Source organism: Asterias amurensis, chromosome 8, assembly GCF_032118995.1.
Source record: "Asterias amurensis chromosome 8, ASM3211899v1".
Lineage (NCBI taxonomy): Eukaryota > Metazoa > Echinodermata > Asteroidea > Forcipulatida > Asteriidae > Asterias > Asterias amurensis.
In genome coordinates, this window is record NC_092655.1 from 10,906,031 (window position 1) to 10,932,836 (window position 26,806).

Here is a 26,806-nt window from a genome sequence, read left to right on the forward strand (position 1 = left end):
TCATTGGTCAAAGGGCAAAAACCACCAGACCTGTTGCCCCCCTTAACCTGCTGCCCCCATTAATCTGCTGCCCCTTATGTCAATGCCCTATAGACCTGCTGCCCTATACAGGGTGTCTCAAAAAAAAGGTAATCCTACTTTAAAGGGTTTTTATGGCCAGACTATTATGTTTACCAGCAGAAAGTATGGCACCATCTTAAAGCTGAAACCTTGTGCTTTCCAATGATACATTTGGTTACATTCCAGGGTCATGCATCAGCGAGCTGGTAAACATAATAGTCTGGCCATAAAAACCCTTTTAAGTAGGATTACCTTTTTTTTGAGACACCCTGTAGAATGCAACCCTTTAGTCCTGACTACCCAACAGACCTGCTGCCCAACTGGTAGGAAGAATTTTATTTTAACACTAAAAAGAAACATTTAAGCTATAAGGGTATGCTGGATTTAATACCATATTGACACAAATTTCACATTGCACGACCGATCCTGTCCGTCATTTTGCGAGTTAAAATGTACGCAAAGAAAATTGACTTCTAAAATGGTGGAAATAGTATGCACACATTGTGCGTAGGTGTGTTAGTGGGTCATGTAAGGGTTAATAGATTATAAGGATTGCCCAATAATGAAATAAGGTCACTGTACTAGAAGCACAGACTGTATTGGAGTACCATTGCCACGATCTCACCCATGGATACAATAGCCTACATGGCCTCATTGAAACTACAGCCCTGTAGTTTGATAATTAATAACTAAAATTCATTATTGATTTACTTATCATTCAAATAATTGACACGTTGCATCTCATTGTAACAACACAGTAATGTGGCTGATTATTATCAGTTCGACCCTCAACTATTGGAGAGTGCAAAAGGCAATGCATTTGAACCTCGTAGTTTGCTTTCCATTACCTTTTTAATGACCAGGAACATATACTGGTAAGCAGAAATGAGCATTGTACGGTACAGTCAGGTAGTCAATGGACACACCTATACTATGAATATATCCTCGGCTAAAATACATGATCAAATTTAATGGGTCTATTAAAAACTGTGCGAATAGCCTGCATGCATTTTTAACCATAAATACTGCTCATTTGAAATATTTCTTACTTCGTCTTCACAACATGGTATATTTTTTGTGAATGACCTCCATGTCTAACCAGTATTGTTATGTTTCAATTCTACACAATATTAGACATTTTTAAAGACCATGCACAGCTTCCACTATTTTTCAGGTTGGCTTACTACTATTGAAAACAACACTCCCTCCCCCAAAATATCAATTATCAATATTTTCAGATTTAAATTGATGGCCATTAGTGAAATTTTAATATTTTATTGCCTAAACCTTTTTAAATTGTATGTAGTCTCTGATATCATCCATTATAATTGACGTACTTAACAATAGTATAATTTAAGTACAGTCCTTTTTTTACAGTGTATATTTTAAACCCTTTTTAAAGGGTCTAAAATATATGCACCCAGAACCTAACGAATTTGAAAACAGGATTGGGTCCAAATTTCCAACTGAACAACAAAACTCCAAACTGCATAATGTACAATCGGTGTCCTAACCGGTGCCACAACAGGGTGTCTAAAAAATCAACCCACACACATGATGTGTTGAATGTGAATGCCCCTCTAGCCAAATCAAATTTAGGCATTAAAACAATACAAAGCACACTCAAGCAAAAACATGTTGGCAACAATTTGTCTCCTCCTTTTATGATAAGCTTCAAATTATTCCACTGTACAATGAGAAAATTGAACAAATCGCTAAAAAAAGAGCATCACATAATCCATCCAAAGAGGAAACAAGCAATACTGTTTATTTACTTCACTCGAACCTGTTGTTAACTGTACACGCAGAAGATGTAAATACTTGATACTACACATCATCATCAGATGTAATGTCAAATATTTCTGCAGTAGACAATATTGGGTTTCAATTTCAGCTAGGACTTACTTTTCTTTCTTGAAAAGTAAGGCCATTCATGCAATGCACACATAATCTAAAATAAGTGAGTTACCTCAGTGAGTTGAAAACTCGAAGTATTGCTTTTTGGACCGTTTGGTTGGTTAAGTCCTTAGCTATGCAGTAAAACTTACCAGTGAAAATTTAATTTAAAATAGTGATAGCATTTTTTTGAGATTGCCGAGATCTGGAGCGCTTATTTCAAAGCAGAAAAAAAATTCCGTAAATTACACAGACACAATCTGAAAAACGTTCCAAGAAGAAACGCTTAGAATTCTAAATCTCCCTCTGACACCACATTCTTTTGAAGGGAATTATTTCTCAAAATGTCTCTTACCAATTAAGTGTTTCTTACCAATTAAGTTGTTACGGTTTTATTATTATTTTGAGTAATTACCAAAAAAATACCCTGCCTCCCTTTCAGGAAATACTTTAAAGTCACCTGGAAGTGGTATTTTTTCAAAATAAAGCTTTTGCCACTAATATATGTGTTTTGATGGGTGGAATGTGAATAAACAGTTAACTAAGGTTTTAAAAAATCAGTTCTTATGTTATTTACAAATTTAAGAGTAGACCCGACCCGAGTGGGTGCTGTTCGTGACGTCAATCGAGGCAGACTTTGCCTGTAATGCGTAGAGTAAACACAATTGCAAAGTACATGTACGGACCAAGTCGTGAGTTTGTACGTTTAAAAAAAAAGATTGTTTTTTGTTTTCCGGCAATGCCGACCACCAGGTGTATTGCTGCTGAATGCAGAAAAACACCTTTTGAAATGTACCAACTCACGACTTGGACGTACATGTACTAATGTTTACTATACGCATTGCAGGCAAAGTCTGCCTCGATTGACGTCACAAAAGGGGTAGGCGGAGTCAGCCCCCCAAACAACTTTATATATTTTTCAAACATATAACTCGTGACAAACAATAACTAAAAAAATTGTTTTATTGTTCGTAAGCATACTCTTATGTTTGAAAAAAAAAAAAATTCTATTTCCAGGTGACTCTAAATCAAAAAAAAAATTGCTGGGTGAACACAACTACATTGTAACATAATTTAATTTTAAACAATATCCTAAGCTTGATTTTAACAAGAAAGTTTTAGTTGAAGTTAAAACTGGACCCATTATCATTACAATTTTATTTTAAAACAATCAGGTTTTATCTTATATGTAATTATCCAGAATGTGCCATTTGACATTTAGGTTACAAACTACACAATGCTGAGACATACACAAGGCATTTTGTATGACCATGACCTGCATCTTTTGTCAGTCATCTCAAAGGTACTACACATAATCATAAAGCAAGGACTTGTAAAAAGTAGGTCACACTTCTGGTAATACTTGGACGCAAATTATTCCAAATTAATACTTCATTTTATTTTGGAACTTGACTACTTCACATTATAAGCTATTGTAATTTGTCGTTCTGATAAAACCTAAATATTAATTATCTCATTCAAGTTTCTACAAAGTAGTTTACAACTTTTGTTTCCCAGGTAAATACCTGTGAAATCTAGTGTACCTTTGTTCCATGGTTGATGTGTACACACAGTGTGACTTCAGCACCTGCTAGTGTGCTCAAATTGTAGGCAGGTCTAGTGCCATAGCTCACACCTGGGGGCTGGCATACCTCATAGTTTTCATATCAATTCAGTCATCAAAAGCTGATGTTTTCATAACTGACCATGGTTATTGACATGGCCCATATGAACATGAAATGAAATAGTGCAATGTACCAGGCATCATACCAAGCTCATCATACCACCCTTGGTATTGTCACAACCCTAGGGCCGTGTCCGAATTGGCGACTTCGGCTACAGCTACGGCTAGATCAGCGCGTCTGTCAGTGTTGAAGAAAAGCAGACGCGCGCGCCCTAGCCATAGCTGTAGCCAAAGTCGCCAATTCGGACACGGCCGAAGACTACATTCATTTATTTTAGGCAAGGCTAGGATTGTACAAGATTATTATCACATTATATAGACAAGGAGGAATCTTGCCTATTGCATTAGCTGGGCTGTTGTGTACATACAATTTACAGTGGCTAAAAAAAATGTCAGCTAATAATGAAGAGAAAATACAGTGCTTTGAAGATAGGGGTTTTAATAAAATGTTGATTCACAACAGTAATAAAAGGGGGGGAAACACATCAATAATTGTTGTGTCAGGAAAGTTAAATCACGATGCATATTCCCAATTTGCACAATACTTTAAAGGGGCTTTTAACTGGTTCACAGTGAACCATGTACAACACACAGGCACCCATGTTTTGTAGCTAAACCAACTTCTACAACTTGGCTTTAGCTAATCCAGGTATTACTGAGGTGCACTGCACTGTAACACACATGTACGCCCTCATATTCCGACAGCATGCTCTTGGCTATTCCCAGCCTAACAATAATAAAGCTGGGTCGGAAACCAAACTCTTTGCAAACAGTGAGAGCAGGATTGTTGTAATCTCTCCAGTAAATGAGCTCTAGCTGCTTTTCAAAGTCACTTCCACAGACATGATTAAGTTGAGGTTATTCACACCACCAGCAAACCAACGCTGTATCAAATATCACATGTTATCAATAGCAACACAAAATGCACTCCACCATCGTTGTACATGTTGTACACGTACACACACCATAATAACTCCCAACTCCAGTCTCGTTTGCAAGGCATTTTAAATTTCTAGTGGAACATTTCATTATAAGGCAATGGCCAGAGGGGCATGGAGGCAATTTCCTCTGCCCACATGAATTATCATCAGGCTTTTGTACAAGTATCCATTATGTGGATTTAATATCTAATCCTGTGTTACATTACTGTACAGACTGGGACTATTTCAAAAGACTTACAAAATAGATCAGGTTTTATAGCCAAAATACTATGTTTTTGAAAAACATTGCATAAAAGAAATCGTGTTTTAAGGCAAAAGAAAACTTCACAAAAAATTGTCAATAAATGTTGTGTCCATCATACACCCTTCAGGTACATGTAGTTCGTCTGTCAGTGCTGTGAATGTTTCTGAAGGTACTAAAAGGCTACTAGATAGATGCCTTCACATTGAGAAAGTGATTTGCTAAGAAACAGAGGTTCAGATTAAAAACACTGTAATGGCTGCACAGTGTAGCCACAGCCTGAAGCTTAGCAACACCCAAACAAATGGCTAAAGCCACAGCCACCATTATGGACGAAGTTTGAGTTCTTATAGGTTATAGTGATGGTGCTCAACTCCGTCTGAAAGTAGGTCTCACTTTGTTTTAGACGGAAATATCATAGTCTGCTCATCAATTTATCCAAGTAGAGCACAAAGTTCAAAATGTTGAGACTTGCACTGTGAGAGCCATACAAGAGACCAAGTACTCAAGCACTGTGGATGCTCACCAGGAAGCACCATCTATGTATGTACAGAGCACATGGATGTAATTTGTCAGATCTTTGACATTTTTATTCCCGCTGAGCATCTTCATATAGCTCCAAAGTCCAGACTATACCACTGAGTGCAGACAGACCCATTAATATTCTGCCACCACAATGTACAATATTGTACAAAATAAACAGACCTACGTGTACGCTATTGTTAGTTAATTCTATGAACCATCGATTTTCATGTACGAAGGAAATGTTATTTCAGCAGCTTTTATTCCCCAGCCATTTTCAGCTGAAACAATGCATGTTTTAAAAAAATGTTAAATCAATCAAATGTTCAGGGGGTACTTTACTTAGGATGTTTTCCATTGAAAATGCAAACTTCCTTGCTCTCCACTAATTATAAACAATGATAAAGAGCTAAGAAAGAGCCGTTTAGAGCATGAAATTCAAGTTCTGGTGGTTTAGTCAACGGGTTGTGGGTTCAAATCCCAGTCATGACACTAGTGTCCTTGAGTTAGACATTGCACTATAATTGCTTCTCTTACCCAGGGAAACCTGCGAGTTATTGGTAGAGGTTGATTTTGTCTTGGAAAATGCTTTTGGAGCGCCACAGCAGCCCTGGCTGTATAATCCCCAGGGAGCTGAGACAGATTAAAGGAATGTTATTGGCCCAATGACTAGGGGCATTGAAGCGCTATTATCAAATGTGCTATATAAGAACTACTATTGTTGTTAGAGCACTGTGCTCTCCATCAGTGCTTACAAAGTTAAGAGGGCAGGTGGAGGTGAATTAGTACAACATTCACACACGAAATGATCACTACACTGTTGTGCTTGCAGAAAACATTGTAAGCTGAAGCGTAGGATTGTATGATGACAATATCAAGGTGTGTCAAATCAGCAATAGACAATACTAAACCTGCTGAATTCATTTATAGTTATTCCTAAAAATAACCACACCATCTGTTCTTATAGATACTGACTCAGTGTAGCCATTGTCATGTTAACAATTATTATAAAGGATAGTGTCTAGATACAAAGGATGATGTATTAACAAATCATTGTTACTTAATTATTAGTTATTTGTGATTGAACATATTGATAAATGATCAATAATGTAGATCTTTGTCATGCCCACACAATCTTAGTCATGATCCTTCTTTTCAATGAAAACCAAATACATGATTTACAAACAGAGGAGGATTTAGAGCATTTTTCACAGGAAATTTACTACACCACTTGATAAGGGTCTATTTGTTTTAACATCATGCATAATTGCATATTTCTGGAACGCATCTGTTCATAGTTTGTGGCATCCTTAGAAAGAACCTTATTTCCTATCTGGATACATGGTTTCTTCAGATAGTGAATAGACATTACAATACTTGGCTTTCTAGCTCAACTCAATGTTTGCACATTGTACTTAAAGGTGCTGTCTCATCGCACTTTCAATTACTATTTGGTACTATAGTTAACCTCTGACCTTCTAATGGGCTGAGCATGCTAAAGCCACAACCTGACCTCAAACTTGCTCCATGATTGACCAAACAAACTTACCAATCGGCCTCTGAATTGCCTGCAGAAAATTAATTACAGCGACCACTGGAAATTAAATCAAGGACGTCTTAAAATAGAAAGAATTTAATGAGGAAGTCTGAGATGTTATGAAGAAACTGTAAATAAGAAACTACCTTCCTCCATGCTTTAATTGAACAGACACACTGGGTTTTAAAATCACTACATTTCAAAGAATGTACTGAAGAATCCTTGTGTCTTTCACAACATACACACATGTAATCTACTTTTTGTTTTACCAAAATTTTACAAGTGATTTTCATATTTTCTTATCTAAAATCTTTGAAATGCTTCGAACAAAACTAAACTATCAGTTCAAGTTGTGGTCATTAATATCAAATTTTACACAAAATAATCAATTTGACATTCATCAGTTATTAAGATTTGCGTAACGAGAGTATTTAAATCAAATGTGTTTTAAAAGCGAGTTGAATTCAGTAGACTGCAGCTTTAAGAACTGACATAGTTTGCATGCCAGTAAGGGCATCTATGCATTGAAATGCCTCCAGGTCTGATCCTAAGTGAGTATGTAAGATGCAGATAAGATGAAACTTGACTTGCAGTGAGTACTTGGCTGTCTTGTCATCTCAAGACCTTGCTAGTATTTTCAAACTACTAGATGTTACTTGTTTTGTCAGTTCTGCAGTTTATCCATGTCCAGAAACACAAAAGAGCTGTTTTGAATTTTTGTTCAGATGACCGCTGACCAGGTTCATACTATTTTCTAAAAATAAGGAAGTCCTTATACCTAAGGGTTATATCAGTACACTGTACATATTTTGAATACCATGTATAAGTGTAAAGTTGAAGACAGAATTCCAGTAATTCATCTACTGAAATGGCTAGAGGCATTCTCATAAGCTTTTAAGTTTACCTCATATTACGAGATGATGGATATTCTTGTCATTATAAAGAGTAATGAAATGCATTATTTCCATGTTTATAACTTCACTCACAGCAAAGTATTGCAAGATCAAACTTACATAACTCTACACTGTCACTTTTATGAAAGAGCTATATAATGAATTTGTTTTGATATTACAACACCCTGCTTCAGGAAAATTGCACTTAAACACTTGCCAAACTATGGCATCAGTTTATGTCACAACACAAACTCAGAACAAACATTTTTATATCATGGAACACAAAAGCAGTTTTAATGCACATTTTAACAACTGGCATGAAGTATACAAGCTATTTGTAGAATGGCTGTTTGTATGATGCTCTTAAATATAATTATGAGTTATGCTCTTAAATATAATATATAATATATTATATCAAAGTATTATAGCGCACATATCTACCAAACAAGGTGCTCAAGGCGCTGAGTATATATAAATTTTCAGAATGATAGGTTATTGCAGTGATGGATTCTGAGACCCAATAATGTAGCACTTATAAGGGTTTACAAGGTGCTACGGCGCATGAAGCAGCCACAACCAGGAACAGCAGGGCGAATTCCCCTTCTCTTTTCGATAAGTGCACTGGGTTCTTTTACATGCGTTACACAACACATGTGACAAACGGCTTTACATCCCATCCGAGTGGAACCTTGTACATGTAGTCTTCCATCAATCGTAAACAAAGTCTAGGTTCCTGGACTTTTAAATATACTTTGAGAACCTCCCATATATCTTGCTCACTCTTTCTTAATTTAAAAATGCGGCCACCAATATGCATTACCTGCATATGGGGTTTCAAAGCAGTTAAACAGTAAGCAGAACAATGCCTAATTGTCAACTATTACCAAAGTGATCACCAAATAGCAGCCCTGTTTATCAACATAGGAGGGTTGTAATGCCAGCATATTCAATGTCAGTTTCATATATCAGTCTCAGCTGGCTCAGAAGCTGTCTAGACATAATTGATACTGTTTCATCAAATTATTTACAACAAGTACCTGTACTTATACCACCATATGCTTCAGTACTGGTTATAACAATAGAAACTTCATCATATTGGCAACGTTTTCTAATAGCAGATTCCATAATATTTGGGTCAAAACTAGATGTAGAAAGACAACATTTTTTTCGCAAATCTTATCATTCAAGCACAATTTCAAAAGAAAGAATGGTAAAGATCAGTAAACATCCTAATTAACATTGTATTCCAAACTTGGCCCTAAAATGACACCCAGTCCTAAGGTCAAGATTGAACACAATTTATTAAATTTTATGCTCTCTTTTTGAAAAACTGTTTTGTGAATTATGCTTAAAACATGAAATGAACATTCTCGTGACTTCAATTCGAATAATATAGGCATGATTTTTTTAAAGAAGAACTTTGCTACCATTTTGCAGAATTATAAAAAGTACTGTACCGGATGTGGTTTAACAAAATAATAGTATACATACTTTCTCCTTACTATATGTACATGTAACGAGTTAAAGAGTTTGTGCACTGCATACATTTCTTAATGTTCCTGTCCTACTGTTTTGGCATTGATACAACTATGACACATCCAGTCAAGTGACTCACAATTAACAAAAAGGTGACATAAGTTCAGGAAGTTTCTTGTTGTGAGTGCAAAATATCAGAGTCATGTGCCTCTAAACACACATCCAGGTACAGGTCTAGATAGTTGACTGCCCCTCACAGTAAGCAATAAGGATGTGGACATTATCCAGTAATTGACAAACAACCTCACTCCGATTGACTAATTAGGAAACTTGTTTGAAACTAATGTTGAGGCCTATACACTTACCCTACTTGACCAAGAGTAACCAGAAACTTGCAATAAGTGCAAGACATTATTTAGTTCAATGAATAAGTTATACTTATCATAAAAATTAATTATATTAGCCAATTTTTGTGTGTGAATGTACTTAACCAGTTCTGAGAACCTTTTTCAATTAAGCTTACAGGTCATCAAAAAAAGATGTTTTATTTTTGATCGTGGAAACCTAACAAATCCTACTTGCAAGTCATGTTCTCTTGGATCTCTTGAGGGAGGCGGGGGTTGCACTGCTGGCAAAAGTTTAGGGGGGAAGCTCAGGCCCTGTCCGCTGCATAACCAATCATATTCAACCATTGATGGAATAATTTACTTTAAAAAGGTTTTGATCAGAGTATAACCAAATATCATTTCGTAATACAAGCTCTTACTGACACCTAATGTTGATGGTGGGATTTGAGTGTCCATTCACAGGGCTATTTGATCAAACAGAAAACAGATTTGTTATTGACAACAGAAAGTGGTATAGTTTTAGTTTGTCATTATTGACAGCTGGCTGGTTGCCCAGAACCTTGAATATGTAGGTTATGATACCTCAGTGATTCACTCACACTACACAGCCTCTAGCCCCAAGCTTTCCCCCCTTCAGATCATCATGATGTTTTTTACCTTGTAAATTCAATTGTAATTTAGCCTTTGGCTACAAATATTTGAATAAACTACCTTAAATTGAATTGAATTGAATCATGAGAAACAAAACTGTGCTTCAACGCAATTTGACATTTGATAACATTATGTAAGCCGGTTATGTTGTTTATAAATGTAAACAGCATTGGCTACACCACCTTCTACTCCATAGCAGTGATCAAAACAGTTCATACCCTCAGTTGTAATTCTTTCAATTTCTACACTTGCTCCCATTTATCAAATTCAATCTCCGAAACCACTTAACAGAGGTATCATAAATCTGTCTCAATCACACTTGACCTCAAAGTTTGAATCACCTTCAAACAAGGTAGAAAAATTCCTCCTCTCAACTTAAGCGCCCAATGGAAACGCTGTACATAGCTATTGCACTTGAAAGATTAATTGGTACAAAGGCTATTTCAAATCTAAGAAAGGACTGTGTACACATTAAATCAGAAACAGTGTGCAACTTTTACAGGGTGAAATTGCTTTGTACACAAAACTTTGTAGAAAGAGAAAACATGAGAGAAAATCCTGACACAAAGGGCCTTATATTCTAGTGGTATTTTTGAATAACAACTCTTGTACACTCCTCCTTAATCTGTCCAAAGCTGACCTACAAATCTTGGGTCTTTCTATATACTTATGCGCTGATCCTTATCCCACTATTCCAACCTAACAATAACAAATAAATCCTATAGAAACCTGACTACCCTGGGCATGGTATAAGATTGAAGGCATTAGCATATTACTGTACTGTCACATTATTTGGGCAGGGGCTTCACCCACTATAAAGGCTTCCCTCTGCCAAGCTGCAGGCTTCAAAGTACTTTTTCTAATGGAAAAAAACAATTATATAAATAACCTAAGGATGTACGTCTATGGGTCTTCACATCAAATAAATTAAGAGGTGTTAATGTGAAGTACTGAAGGTTCATGAAATAAAACTGATGTGAAAATAACAGTTTGATCGCTAACTATTGCAACTTGCTATTTCGCATTTTCACAATCTAATAGTTTTTAGATTGTGCAGCTGTTTGTTTTGGCTTCTTGAGGTCTTTTGCACTGAGATCCTTCTAGCATATTAAAAAGCAAGCTTCAAGGTGTGGCCAAACGCATCTCTAGTGACTTGTAGCATCTTCACTGACATTAAACTGACAGGATACTTTAGCTGGTAACCCTTATCTGGTAAGAAATTTGTTTGTGCTTAGCCAGTTGTGCCTAAGAAGCTCTGTGAGTTTGGGTACTGATTAAGTTTCATTACCGATTCGGTACTACACAATTGTTCCTCCAAACTGATCTTTAGTCTAAATGTTAGTTCATAAATTCAAATTTACAAACAATGCAAATTCAAATTTACAAACAATGCAAATTCAAATTTACCACTCACTTACAATGCATGGGTGTGAAAACTGTAAATATATTTTCAGAATACAGTTCAATTTTTTAACTAATCATCATTTTTTACAATTATTTCTAACGACTCAGCTTCATGACATTCATGACATTTTTATAACTTTCAGGCTCTCGATCGATAATTACCAAAGTTCAATTTAAATTCCACCGAGAAACCACTATTTGTATCTTCATTTCCCAACTGGTCTTCCTTTACCCTCTACACCCCATTTACTGATTCCCCTTCCTTCATCATTCCTATTTTGACAGTTTACCTCTAAGTGGTCAAATTCATGACCTTCTGAAATACTGATTGAAGATTAGCCATGAAAATGGATCTACAATCGCAAGTGGAATCAATCTACATGTATAACCAAATTGCAGGCTGAATAATTGTATTATGAATCCCTTTATAAGCAATTATTGGTTTAAAAATATTCATGGATCAAAACACACTTATCCTTTTAGAATCCTACATGTACTACGCAGGCCTAGAAAGCGTTTATTAGTACAGTGATGGCTATTAATGATGCATCTGATATGTAGCTATCGGAAACTCAACAAAATGTATCAAGTCTATTTTTCTGCTAAATCTTTGAAAAGCAACTGCAAATTGCAGTTGCTTTTCAAAGATTTAGCACAAAATGTAAACAAAATTGACAACAAATAAAAAATCCGGCTAACTTTTTATTTTATTTTAATAATAATAAATTTATAAATTGTTTTCGGGAAAAAAAACGACTGGAATGAAAATGTGTTCTGTCTTGAAGGATGACTACTTAATATAAGGCAGGACAAAAGGTCTTTGTAACCCGGAAAAAGGGTACACTTAGAAAAAGAATGAATAAAACTTAATAAAAATGCTAACTATGGGGGCACTCGCTTGAACAAATGAGAGAAACCAAGATCGGATAGGGCTAAGACGCGAGGAGATGCAAAAAATAGGAACAGTGACTCAAAATGTAGGTTTCTCAACAACAAAAATAAAAAAATGCTTTATTGACTATAAATCAATCAACAAAAGCAGTATTAAACAATAAAAATCTCTAGACCAAACTCAGGATCTAAACTTTCTTCCTTATAAACCTTAAATTAAACCAGTCAAACCTAAACCAAGATATCTAACTGAAACTCAAAAACCAAAACTAAACTAGAGTAAAACTAAACCCAAACACAGTTAAACCAGATTAAAACTAAAACACAGTTAAACCAGATTAAAACTAAAACACAGTGCCAAAGAAAAGTTACAAATTAAAATCAAAATGGCTTTAGGAAACCGAGTCCAGAATAGCAGAAAATACACTTGAAGATGGCAAAATTACATGGTGAAGAAAAACAAAACTTGAAGAAGAGAGCTAGAACACATGTGCTCCCTGCGCTGCCAGGCTGCTATCTGATTATAATTATATACAATGCACTGGATGGGTGACTTCACTACCAAAGGATTAAGAACTGTTTACAAACATGTAACAAAAGACTTCTAAGAAATAACAAACTACATGTACAGGGGTGCAATAAAACAGCTGAAGGGACAATGTAAACAGGAAAGGGCAGTTAACTAGAACCTGGAATTATTTAACTTGAATAACAACACAATGAATTTTCTACCCCTACTACACACTGACCATGTCATTAGATGCAACATGCCATGATTAACTACCATGGCACGTTTTAGCTGAAATATACAGTTCTGTGTACAGACCATTTCACATCGTTAGTAGTGAATTTATACATTAAGGGCGTTTACTGTCAGGCAAGAAGCAACGAAGTACACATTTCAACTTTTAATGTTTACATGTTGTAGGACCACATAAATCAAGAGTTTTTACAATCAAAACATGAAAAATCGAGGAGATGTGCCCTCTTCCTTATAAATATTAAAAGTTTATATAAATTGTCAATGCCATCTCTACAAAAATTAATAGTTCAAGTTTTCTTCTCATAAATTTGACTGCAAGATGTCCAGGCTCTGAGGGTTGTTATGTGCTCTAAATGCTGCTTTCACACTATGGCAAATATGAATACTTTAATTTCGCTGTGAATTTGCTTAAAATTGCGAACGGATAGTGAATATTTTCTTGGTCGTACTCGGTCGTCCCTTGACCTCTCCTAACCAATATCTTATGAATATATTACGAATGCTTTCCAACGCTTGCCAATGCACTTACCAATGACTTGCGAATAGCTTACTAACGTTGCCAACGCTTACGCACGCTATGGCTTACCAATGTTTACAGACAACGACAGCGAATGACAGTCTTCACAATATTGACTGAAATTTAGGAAGCGCTTCCTCAATTGACTGATTTTCGTTAGGAGGTTTAGAATAACTTTTGAATGTTCCGAATTCGTTATCAACGCTTATGATACCCTGGATGAAAGAATCTAGCTCCCATTCAATACAAGTCTTTATAACACAAGTTCAACCATCCATAATGCAAGTTTGACATTGCAGATAGTTGTTTACTGGTAGCTGGTTGTAATGTCAGTAGAGATTGGTTGATAGACATTGTGACTGATCCCAAGGTCAGAATAATTCTAGTAGCAGTCTGGTATGCCATGTATTTCATGAAGCTCATCCAGCTGTTGATTGCACGTAGCATCATAATATAGCAATGTCAGGGGTAAAATGGACTACAGTACAGTCATCATGGATCCACAACAGCTCTTTGTACACATTCAAACAAACCACAAAATAGAAATCCTATCTACCATTTATTTTTTTAAACTGAAGAAAAAACATAACCTGTACTGTAGACTTCTCCTTTTTTCTCCTCCCCTTGAATTGTTTGTGTACTTATTTTATGATTTTTGGATTTGGGGTTAGGGGTTTGTTTTGAGTTTGTATTTTTGATTTGTGGTGTTTTTGAGTGGGTGGCTGTATTATTGTCAAAAGTCTGTTGTTTCACAAAATTTGATTTAAACAAAATAAAGTTGGTTATTATCAATAATTGATCATATCAAAATTTCCAAAACAGATGAGTCACATGATTTGTTAAGTCCACTTGTTTCAATGTCATCACTGGGTGTCGCCTTCATTCTGGTAAATTAATCTTTTTTATACATGTGGGCAAACTTCTCCGTTCTTTCTACCTGGTCCCAGACAATCCTCTTATTCCCTCTTTGAGATCTATCAAGAAAGAGATTAGAAACTATCCTCCTTCCTCACAACTCTTTTCCCGACAAATCTTCCTTGAAATTCTTCAGTAATTAAGTGTCTGTTAATGTCGTAAAGATCCACTTTTTCTGCTTTTCAGTTCAATAAATTTCAGCAATTCTGTTTCTTCATTGAGTCTCCCAGCATCTTACCGTTTTTTTTTTCAGTAACTAGCCATGGCCAGCAGGACCAGTTTGCTTGCCATTTCACTGGTCACTCAACTTTTGCACTTATCCATTAATTCATATTCATAAATAGATTAAACCACTAGTTGAAAACCTCTTCACCACACATTGATTCCCTTATTAAATATGGATTCTTTTCAACACTGAACTATCCAGCCAGACTGTTGCAGAGAATTATGGTCCTCATTTGTAAACATGTAACAAGCATTTGACCAGCAGACCACTGTAAAGGGAGAGCACTGTCTCAACAATCTGGGTAACTTTCTCCTAGTATATCCTTCTCAGGGTTTGCCCTCAACTTTTCCACTACATGTAAGTATTCAGTACCCGCCAGTAATTTCACTAGTCCACAAGCTTTTCCACTAATAAGAATAATAATATCGAAGTCTTATATGGCGCACGTATCTACCAAACAAGGTACTCAAGGCGCTGAGTATTTATACAAACTTTCAGAAAGATAGGTTTTTGCAGTGATGAATTTGAGACCCAACTAGTTAGCACCTTATAAGGGTTTACAAGGTGCTACGGCGCATTGCTACGGTAAGCAGCCATAGCCAGGAAAACCGGGGCGAACCCCTTCTCTTTTTGATAAGTGCACTGGGTTCTTTTACATGCGTCACACAACACATGGGACCAACAGCTTTACGTCCCATCCGAAGGACGAAGCAATGGTCAAGTGTCTTGCTTTAAAAAGGACACAAGTGTCACGGCTGGGGATTCGAACCCACACTCTCCTGATCAGAAACACCAGAGTTTGAATTTGGTGATCTTAACCGCTCGGCCACGACACTTCCAACTAACTAGACACATAACTAGTCCATATTTTAAAATAAAATAGGGACATATTTTAAAATAAAATAGGGACATTTTTAAACACTGAAGCAGCCAGCCAGATTAAATGTTGGCTTATAGCCTTTGGCTATATAGTTTTCAGGGGTTGTAACTAGTATCTAGCCAGCAGTTACAGACCACTGATAGTAAAGGGAGATACCGCTTCTTCCAGACTATAGCTCTCTATATGTTCAGACCCATAGTATCTCAACAGGTCAATTTCTACTTTCCTTCACATCCATGTCTCACTGCTTCAAGTTCTCCTAGTTAGCATTTCCTAAAACAGTCTTCATCAAGGTAAATGCATGCTAGCTAATCCTGTACAAACCTCGTTTCTTCCTAGGTCACATACATGCATCAATCGGGGCATTGTGTTCATTCCTAAGGGTTCTAGGCCATTTAGTGTCATTTATTGATCACTATCAGGTGCAGAACATGAATGATTGTTACTGAACAATACACTGAGTGTGTTTGTGTACCTACAATACATGTAGTGAAGAAATGGCTAGCTACAAAGTAAGACAAAACTGACAAGCTTCTGGTATAAATCATAATGATATCCAAAGAGTACATTTTTCTATCAGCTGAAGAAAACACAGAACAATCATAGTAATTATTTCATACACAATCATTTTTAACCTGTTCCATGGCTTTACAAGGATAATACACAGGTGGGATATTTTGGTCCTTGGACAAAAGTAAGAACATTTTATTGAGTACACGGGCTGACATATGATACAGGCTGTAATAGACTTTTTAGTAGGCCTTAATATAGGCCCTAATAATAAAACAAAATTCTGATTTTTCCAAGTGCCCTCAAAAATCGTAAAACCAGACTGAAGAAGGACAAATACATGCCTGAAATCATTAAAATACATTGTGCGTGCCTAGTACCCCGTCCTTTTTAAACATTAAAACCAACAAAAAATTGTAATTTAGCTGGCTTCAGTTTCATTTCATACCAATATTTGCATGTCTCATGTGTTTTATATAATCTGTGTAAGGTGATGGATTTCTCTACTACTTAGTCATCTGTTCGTTGCATTTCTTTATACCACTTTAATTACAGTGTGCATTTTGGCATGCCATTCCTAGTGCTGCAGCTATCCAGTGTAATTTGACCTTATCAAATGAGATACCCACCCACATTTTATCACAACTCATATTCAATTTCAAATTCATTTTGGTATTGAAACAATGCCTGTGTGAAATAAGAAACTAATTAGAAAAATATCAGGATATTTTGTGTAAGTTTAAGACAACAACAAAGATAGGACTTTGTTTTTAGTCATTTCATATTAAGAATAGTGTTATTGCTTTTCTAGGTAAAGTCTAAAATGTTAACCAATCCTCCAGAGAACGGTTACGTGCTTCAAATTTTTTGAAACAAAAAACAGCATTCAAAGACCCCACCCCCCCCCCCAAATCAGTCTCTTGATTTAGATTGCCGTGATCAAATAAGAAATTCACAAAATCCATCAGAAATTCATAAACAATTTATAATTATTTTCACCAAAAGTAGTTTGTTTCCCTAATCACCTTGGTATATTGTTGTATATAGGAAGATGAGGAGAAAGCCAGAATAAAGCTCTTTTCAGGCTTAGGCTCCAATACTTGGGTATTTTAAAAACTTACACTTTTAAATGCTGGCAGCAACAAAGTCTCAGCTGAAACCAAGCCATGCTTTCAAAAGGCCTTGGCCTATAAATTCGTTAGTGCAACGTTATGGTTATGACATGTTGCAACAGCGACAGCGTGGTGGTGGTGGTGGTTAGATTCAGAAATGTTGATAACAAATTAATGGTATGTGACAAACCAACTGGTTTCTGAGTGCAAAAACGGAGTTTGTTGTATGGTTGTCAAACCTAAGTGAATTTATACATTGAAGCATGGTCAAAACAATAATGAAACCACCAGATTTATCATCCACAAACAAGCCAAAGTAATTACAATCAAGATTTTAAACATTGAGTAGTCTAACAATTACCGTGTAAAACATGTGGATACTACACATTGCATAGCCTGTTATAATACATGACAAATTAAAATGTCAAATATGTTTTGTCGAAAGAGGATCCATTCCCTGTGCCAAACAAATTCTCCATTATCCTCTAGCGCATAGAACGTCCTTGTAAACCTAATGAAACATGCAATTATCTCTTCTTCAGGTCAATACAGACAGCAAGGCAGATACTGACATAGGAATGCACCATCAAACAAAAGAGTTTTAGCTCTTTTTGTACACGGACCACGTTTACCTGTCACATGCAAAATGACATTGTAGGTATACACATACATTGGATAATGGCTTTGGGTTCTTTAATACAAGGGCATGAGGTATTTAAAATTACAATTAAATATATCTTTTTATTTTTACATTACGCATAACAATCGCCATGGCCTTAAAACTCTGACAAGTATTGTGCATGGCCTAAAAAAAGATGGCAACAGGTGTGTCCGAAAACCTAGAGCTTAAAACAGGCTGACCAATTATTCACTTTCAAACACTGTAGCCTACACCATGTGACGAACTGTCTATGAATTTATATTTCTTAGCATGGCCAAACAGGAAAACAGAAGAAAAATAAACAACCTTCTAAATTGCCTAACAAACCTTTGCAACAAAAACTATGAAGAAAAACATGAATTTAGTTTACAGGAATTCAGTTTTTAGAAAATCATCAGTCTAGAAAAAGGTGTGACGCAAACCAGGGTTGACAGGACAGAGGCTGCAGGCCAGGAAATATCACAAAACTCCTATCCCAAACAACCAAGTTAAAAAGATTCTATAATTTCAGGAATGATGGAAAAACCATGCCCTGGTAGTGGGGCTGAACCCCCATGAGATCCCCACATATCCCAAGGTCATTGACCTTAACCTTGCTTGAATGGAGACTATCACCTATAACAAGACTATCGTTGAATGGTGTATCCATCGATCAGACATCTAGGTCAGTCAAATAAAGAATGCTAGTGACCTAGCAAATAACATCAACATCGTTACCAAAATACCATCTGTTGCTTGAAGCTTTAGTAACTCCATGCTTGGAGGCCAGCCTGGTTTTGCTGATTTAGAAGGTTGTTTTCTCCATTATGACCATTAGAGCATTCCGTCCTCCATAGTTATAGCAAGTGGTTCTACCATGGACATAGAATTCTAATTCTACCTCCATGCTCTATGGTTCTAGTAATACCACAATCAGAACCTTTGAAGTACAAAAGTTTCCTTTTTTCACAGGACAGGAGATCAATGCAGAACCCTAAAATTGTTTGACACTGGATTTAATATAATTCATAAATACCTTGGACAGTAGGCCTGGGCGAATTATTCCAATATCCGGTTAATGGCGAATAAGTTATCCTATCCGTAACCGCGAATGCCTTTTTTTTCTTATCCGGATATCCGCATTAGGGCGCGAATACCTATTTATAAACCGGATAGTTCTGTAATTACAACCAAGTAACCGGATATTCTTTTAATATCCGAATATCCGCGGACGTCGGGCGACAACTGATAGGAATGTTTTGTCTGAATCCTTATGAAACTTCTATTAAGACAGCATAAATTAAGTATTTAACTATGCTCACCTCCGTGAAGAGTTAAAACAATGACATTTCTGACGTAATTTGTTCAAAGATTACGAAAGTTTTCCTTCACGTAGAGTCAATCACGATCAAAAGAAAAAGCAAATCGCCATCTTTAAATTAGATCCGGTTATTTTTATGAATGAACCGAGTGACACTGTCTAAAACTAATATCAATCTGCCCAAACGATCTCATTCACAAACGAACAGCGCCCTCTAGCGGCAAAAAAAAAAATTATTTGTTTATTATTTTATTTTTTAATAGCGCCCTCTAGCGGTGAAAAAAACTATTTGATTATCCGGTTAATTTCGGATAGCTGGCCAGCGGTATCCGAATATCAAAATTTCACTATTCGCCCAGCTCTATTGGACAGTGTTGCTATTTATATTGGTGGAGAGCGCGTCGCGTGGGGGTGTTTAAACGGTTGGTAATGACCAGCTGGAGCTTGTTTTCGGATAGCATTTGTGCAGGTTATAATTGGCTCAGGCCTTTATTGCACGGCCACGACCCTGCCAGTTTTACACAATCCTTTTAAAGACCTCATCACTACCCTTTCATTCCCTTATTTATACTGTTCATATTTCATCCCTTCCATCAATCAACAGCCAATGTTTTGGTTCATAGTGACCTGTGACCTTCATGTAGCCTCTCCTGAGTGTTCTCTAAATACACAAAACATTTTGATCTGTAGTCGATGACAGATTTGTCTCATTCTTTCAACATATCAGATAATAAGCAAATCATTTCCTTTCAATAACAATTGATCTCAAATCGAAAAACATTTCTTCAGTGCATTCTAAATACAAAGTTAATAATTTAATGACATTACGCTTTACAAAACAACTTAAACAATAAGTTAAAGTTTTATTCTATGATTCTACTGGGACTCTTTAAACAGTGTATTTTTTCCAAAGATTTTATTGTGGTGCCGCCATTTTATTATTTTTCTTTGAGTCTGTTACATTCACTGTACAGGTATAAAATGCAAACCTAGTCCAACAAATTGTATATTGAATTTTTAGTAAAGGAGAAGTAATTCATTATTGCTACACTTTAAAGGTAGCAGACAAAATTGGCGGCAACATTATAAGGATTTTATCACTTAGTACTTGGGACAGGCCCTGGAATGCAGAGTGCCTGTATAGAGAGCTTGGTAGACTGGAAGTAAGCCATTTCCAGCGTGTAGTGTTTTGTCAGCTTGGTTGAGTCACTGAGGATGTATTGTCATCCACATAATACCAGCAGGAAACTATCTCTAGTGATGATACAGCTTAAACTGACAAACTACATTCTTAAAACGACTGTATCATCTTCTACTACAAATACTTTGCCTTGCTTAGTGTTGTTACTTATATGTTGCTTACACTGCAAAATCAAACTAATCTATGACAAAAATGTTGGTTTGATTGTTAACTTACTTTTATCATAGTATTGATGAAAGATATTTTCCGAAATAAAAGCTTCAAGTTGCCCTCTTTTCAATTTTGTCCTTCTTCTTTATTTCATTTGGATGAAAACATGAAGAGATATTTGTAAAACTGCAGTAAGAGTTGTGACTAGTAAGTAAGACTACGTGTAGGCCCTATATAATTCAGTGGTAAAATTGACACAGTTGTTGCACAGAAAGTCTGCCAACAGACGGTGTGTTTGTGTCCAACCCATTAAACAGAACCAAGCCAGAGGCTGATATCGTGGAGCTGTTAAGTACACAACAAAAAACGCTAACTGAATAAAAGTAATATTTATCACTAACCTAATCCTAATTATGTAGACCTATATCTATTTTTTTTTTCCTTCTTTTTTTTTTCCCGCAACTTTCAGAACAATTTATTTTATACATTGTAAATATTTGTCTCTCCTTAATCAATTATTTCTTAAATAATGTGAAAACGGGTGATTTTTCCTATGTTTTAATCTCTGTATATTTTCCTGTAATTCGACCTCCGGTCGCCATGGGAATTTGTTTTTAAAATAATAAACCAATTATGAATGAATGAATGAATATCCGGTTTCAAACCTCAGTGATGTGATCATTATAATAATTTTGTTGCAGCAAAATGTGATTTATAAGCAAATTGTCTCCATGTTGAAAAACTTGACATCATTTTAGATGGGAATATGAAACTGTGGAGGATTTTTAAAATAACAGTAACTTTACAATCAGTGACCTTTCAGATTCAAACTATTAGCAATTATATTTTCATTGGTTACCCAACCTCTTATTTGTTTTTCATCAAATTTCTAATTATATAATGCCCAAAACACATACAGTATCAGCATTATTGCAGTGTACACATACATGCAAAAAAAGTTCAAACTATTTGATGGTTTAAAAAAAAAAACTCATTTATTGTATATAATATTAATTTATTGTGCTATAATATCCGTGCACTCACAGTCAAGCTGTCCCCAAAGTACAGACCATATATATACACATATTGTACAACCTTTTGAAGTAATATTTTGTTAATGTGGTAATGTCTGTGTTTGTTCAGTCTGTACTTAATAGAACAATGCACTGTGACGTGATACGTGTGCACACGTTGCGCCTGCAGGGCTTTTTATCCATCAATACCAGTATACGTACAAGTGTGAAAATGTAGTCATGTGCGCATTGCATACTAAATATAAAATTATGATTTATTTTTAAACATCGAAAAATAAGCTGGGAGATATTTGTGGTACATGTAGAAAACATACTTGTCTTCAGTGCAAGTCACGTGTCATCCATAACATGTAGGTCATGGTCAAAGTGGTTTGGTCCAAAAGAAATTATGCATAAATTATCTTAACATTATAATGCTTTTATGTAAATGAGCTCAATTTACAATTCTCAATGCCACAGGGAATCTGCACAAATATTTTCGTTATGCTGTATATACTGATGATAAGGGCAGTAACCATGGTAACTGAAATGGCATATGTTGTTGTCTTGATGCCGTGATGATAGTCAGAGACTAAAAACTAATGCACTACTGTACATAAATTAATAAGTTGTATTATAAATTGTATGACCGCCGTATACGTGTGCATTTTACTTGAAGCGTAGAATTAATTGAGCCCTACACCCAAAATGCAAGCCCTTCAATTGTTTGAACCTGCTATAAATATAGGTCTAAACCCTAATTGGGATTCATTATATGTTGGTCACACAGAACAGGGTCCAATCTAAAATCTCATGTCTCTGTGGCAGTAAAACATGGAGAGTATTACAACGATATAAATTCAGAAATAATCAGAGCACTAGGAGCTTTGTAATAGGCCTAATACTTACATTGCCACAGATTCGCTGTGTCTGTCAATCAGACATGACAATTGTGTATTAGAACACACATTGGAAAGCTGATCCACACTCAATTTTGAACAATGTTTTTCATTTTGTTGATGGCACAATTATTAAAAACAAAAAAGGAAATCAGCTAATCAGCTGACATGCCTAGTAAATGTTGTCCCCTCCAAAACAAAATGCATCGACACTAGGCTTGGACCAAACAGTTTCCATCTAAAATGCAGGAAAGGATAGGGACAGATCAAACAATTGTCCAAAGGTCATGGAAAATATTGCATGATATTTCTCACATTTCTTTATTTCGACAGGCCCTTGGTTGGATGTCATCAACATAGTACACTGTATAGTAACCTATAGGTGTATCAGGATGTACTTGGCGAATTGGTGTGATAGGCTATACATTGTACAAGCAGAATATGGATCATAAAACGCCCACAACAAGCATCCACACCCTAGAAACCTAGTAACCTACCCATAAAAGGTTTCAGCGTCCAAGTCTAATCTAATTGCTAAATGGTTTGACTGCTTGCCTACCTCCCTGACGTTTTCACTGTGTTTAGCCATAGAGAAAGGACCGTTTAGCACAGCTACAGTTTAGGGGAAACAGCAAGGAAACTAAATGAACATTTAAAACAGTCATTAGGAATACGTGAAAGAATAATCTAGGCATTTTATTTTTATGCAAAGGTAAAATGGGATTAACCAGAAACTTACACATATTTTCTTTTATTTTTTTATGAAATCGACACTTATAAAAAATATCTCCTAAAACAATTACTTCAAACTTTGCATTCACAAGTCTGCTTTTTCTTCACAAATGATTGGTCTTTTTTTTACAAGCATTTAATACAAATTGGTTTCATCATCAAACAATACAAATAGACTTAAAAAGCCTTGCAGACAACCTGTAGTGAAGCCAGTAAAGCCACCCTGTAAAGTCACATAAAGTATGACTTTTAGCAGTTAGTTCAGGGATTACATGTACATGTATTGTACCTAGTTTTCAGACACTCATAAACATGCTTTTGACCAACATAACGATTTCAGTATCACACAAATGTGATATGAGGTACACGTGTACATTTACAAAGCATGGCCTTGGGTCTAGCAGCATTCTACACTCTGCAAACTGTGCCCATTCACATAGGCCTACATTGTGTATAGAAACCCACGTCCATTGCATGTGTACTGTCTATAAGATAGCGCGTCCTTGTTCTGAACTAAACAATAAAGTTAGATGTACTAGCAAATAAAGCAGACTGTTCTTCAAACAATATCCTGCCACCTTCTTGTGGGTTGTGTAAATGAAGCTCTTCATACCATTATGATGGCTCTCTTTTATTCACAAATCAATGCTCAAATAAGTGGTTCACGCTGTGGAGCAAACCCAAAATCATATCAATAGAACATATTTGACTGCATAACATCAAAAAATTACAGGAAAGAAAAAGGGCAACACAACAAATGTTTTGTCAAGGTGAACATTTGAAAGCCCCAAGCAAGAAGAACGCCTACAGCCATGCCCAGGCTGGGGAGTATTGTTGTTACACCACCAGACAGGGTCTAGGTTTTTCTATTCTTTTCAAAACGTATTAGGGGCCTACTGAGCGCTATTAACCATCACCCTAGACATGTACGTGATCCTGATCATTTTCAGCTTTCAATTAAGAAAAGTCCCTCCCTTTCTCCGCCTGACTTCATTTTAAAAAAACATAGGGTTTTTCAACCGATTAGTTTGCAGACACTATTTTGAAGATTAAACGCATGGTGTTTTCCACCTTTCCAGTCACACCAAGTGATTTATTTAGAGCATCTGACCATGGCAGTAAGACATCTATCTTCATTATGGCATCTTTTATAGCTTAGAGGGAGTTCATTGGTAGTCCACACAGGCCAGTAAACAGTTTCAAGCATCACTTACATCCATCACCTCAAACCCCAGAGTTTTATTCTTTTATGCCCCACTTTATCCATACCCAGCATCTACATTCCAGATTGTCCACAGGGACACGTTTTCTCTATAAAAACATCCAAGGCCAAGTCAAGGTAGAAAAGTAACTCAAGAAATACCCTCAACAAACTTCAGTTATTTCTTTTGAGTACAGGCTTTTGTAACTAGCGCTTTTTGAGCAAGTGAGTAATCCCTTCAGCATTGGACCTCTCATTTCAAGTGTAACTTAGTAAAACTTTAAAATAATTATTTTTGTCCAGCACCTGAACAAAACAATCAATGATTATGTTAAATTTGCATCGAGGATAAAGAATATCTTGGTTGGTTGTACCCAATATCCATTTTGATTTTACCCAAAACAATTGTTCATAATTCAGTCGGTCAGTTCATTTAAGGGAAAAGTTGCCACACTTTAGGGGATATTGGCAGTGGGTCTTTTTTCCAGGAATGACCTTCAGCACATTTCAGGTTTATTTTGATTGTGGCAATCCCAATAAAATATTTCAGAAATTGAGTCAGCAGAAATATCGTTAAGATGGATTGGTAGACCTACCTAAACGACTTTTATAATCAGTGCTCTTTCCAATTCAAAATCATCTTTTATTTTAATCTCCACAAAACAAATCTACATTAAGTTTCAGAGATTGTTTGAAGACAAAAGAAGTGTTAGCTAATCTTCTTACATCTCAGAAGTAGATTGTTTCAATTGAACCACACACCTCCCCACTTCACACCCACAAAGCAAGTAACCACTCGGAGTTGAAAGATTGAAGTAGATCAAACCATTGGAAAGAAACCATATAAGGTATGAAAAACAAGCCGCAGCAATTTGTACTTAATCTAGTCTACAACAGGGAGCCAAAGAAAAGAATGCAAGACTGGTGTGATATGATCTCTATGACAAGTGATGTAGCATGTTTGTGTCATACTACTAGAACGTGAATGCTTGTAAACAAAGGCAGAAACTGTGATGTACTGTAGGATGTATTATAGGATCATGGAGTGTAGAAGGACCAACAGTAGCTTTTCTGTATCAGGACCGCAATAGTTGTTGCAGCATGTATGTTCAGCATGTATGTTTATAAACAAAAGAGGCATGATAATAAAATCGCAGAGTAGGATAACATTTATGCTCTCTCTGGACTCTCTCTCTACAATCTCCTTCAAGATGGTTTGAGGGGAATGGTTACAAAACCAACTTTTTTCATTGTGGTGAATCAATTATGTTTTCCGATTCCAACCAAGCAATCAAACTGAGGTTATGTTTAAACTAGTGGCAGACTGTTGGCAGTATTTTACGCACATTTGATGGATCCATGACATTTCTCACCATTTTAATTTCTTTCTCACCATTTTAATTTCTTAATAACCTTCGTTCATTTACAAACTGTATAATTCATTCAGGAAATGATAGGTTACAGCAGACTTACATGTAGATTAGTCTGATTAGCAGTCAGGCTAACAACACCAAAATTAATAGGCTACACTGAGAGTGTAAAGAGTCAAAAGTCCAAGTGTTCAAATAGTGTAATTAAACAAACATCGCACACACAATCAAACTGTAATCCTACAGAAACCTTCAACTTCCATGATGAAATCACTTAGTCAGAGCAACCAAGAATCAAGCAGATTACAATACAACTAGATTTATCTTTGAGAATTTATCCAAACTATAAGATCTTACTCAATCAACTCACCAATTCGTAATTGGCCTATAGTTATGAGTAAATGATTATATCCAAAACATTTGAGCATTATAATTTGTTTTGTTGATTAAACTCAATTTCAAAACATCAACAACTGAAAGTCTAGCCCACTCAGGACGTCGACCGCTACATACACCAACATGGATTGAGACAATATTAAACTTGTTTCACATAAATAATGTAAGCCTTGAAGGTACAGATATGATGATACACCATGTCCATGGATACACAAAAGACACGAGACATGTTGAATGAAGGCACCGAGGCGTGATATGATGGGGGCGGAAACCAGGGGGTTGCTAATCAGCTAGTTTTAAGTAAATAACAAGTGATATTAAACGAACCTAACGAAACAACTAAGTATTGTTATGGATCCTCCACCAAACGCACACTCCCACAAATTAAACAAATTCTATTTGATTTTGTCTCAATCT

The 26,806-nt window shown here is 36.0% G+C and overlaps 1 protein-coding gene across 1 annotated transcript in view; it reads right to left on the reverse strand.

Moving 5' to 3' along the window:
• Positions 1-26,806, reverse strand: part of LOC139940338 (actin-binding LIM protein 1-like) — a 105,847-nt gene that overhangs the window by 78,803 nt on the left and 238 nt on the right. The window lies entirely within an intron of this gene.